Source organism: Neurospora crassa, linkage group I (genome assembly GCF_000182925.2).
Source record: "Neurospora crassa OR74A linkage group I, whole genome shotgun sequence".
In the NCBI taxonomy this organism is placed as follows: domain Eukaryota; kingdom Fungi; phylum Ascomycota; class Sordariomycetes; order Sordariales; family Sordariaceae; genus Neurospora; species Neurospora crassa.
In genome coordinates, this window is record NC_026501.1 from 9,483,576 (window position 1) to 9,484,993 (window position 1,418).

Genomic DNA, 1,418 nt, shown 5'->3' on the forward strand with positions numbered 1-1,418 from the left:
GTTAGGCTCTATTATTCTAAATTTATATTAAACCTCTAATTATTTATATTATAGAGAATCTACGAAAGGAGGTATAGAATTAGGCTCAAAATAAATCTATTCTAATTATTTGCGTTGGGTACAACCGCACTTATTCAAATATAGACTAAAAAATATAGGATATACTACAACTAAATATTAATATAATTGAAATACTATATTAATAATCTTACTATTAGAGCGATTGGTTTATATCGCTTCTTCTGTATATTTATATATATATTTATTACAATTAGGGATTTATTACTAATATATTTAAAATTTACTACTACTATACTTTTACTAACCTATTAGTAGGAATATAAGATTCGATTATACTCTTATAATATATAAGGAAATTTAGATAAAGTATAGTATTAAATTTAAATATCGGGCTAATTTACTTACAGACCAATTAAACTATAATATAACGAAAGTAGATAGTAGGTTAATAATTAATTAATAATTTACTTAATATAGTAATAACTAATTTTATATAAATAAATAAAAAAGGGATAACACTCTAATAGGAATAGAGAAAATAGTTAAGAAGGTACTAATTTATTTTAATTTAATAATACCTTTTTGCCCCTCAACTCCTCCTTTTATTTCTATTCTATTAAATTAAATAAAATTAATATTCAATAATTCGCTAATTATATTATTATTCTAAACCTTTAATAATTATTAATTATTCGTATAGGCCTCGTCCTTTAGCGTTACAACTCTAAAATTAATTAAATTTTTATATACCTTAATAAAATATAATAAATCTAACGTTAAAATTAAACGTCTAATACTATAAATACCCACCCCGCGCATACGAATATTAATTTAAAAGGTAAAAAAAATATAGGCCGAAGAGAAGGATAGAATATTTATACGTACCTTCGAATTTAAAACTCTCTAAATAAAGCGAATTAAAGTAGAGAAAGTACGTAAGAAGGAATATAAAGAAGTAACCGAGGTAGAAACTATAAGTATTAAAATATAAAAAGAAGTTATTAAAATATAAATAAAATTATAAGAATTAATAAAGGGGGGTAAATAAATAAAAGTCGGAGCGTATTCGCCCGAAGTACTAATTTACTATACGAACGTTAATAATTTAATTAGGATAGATCTCTATATAAAATCCTTATTTTATAAGATTTCTTAATAATAGAAATCGATTAATAGTTATTAAGCGGCTAATAGAAGACTAATTATTTATATATTTATAAAGGTATATTATTAAGCGGATAAGGATTTGAGTACTATGTAGTTTAAAGTTTGTAGGTTATACGGGGACCCGGATTAATAATTATTATATAATAAAGTATAGTAAATATATACCTAGGGTAAATTACTCCTATAGAACCCCTCTATATACAATTCGTTCCGCCCTTATATATATAAGG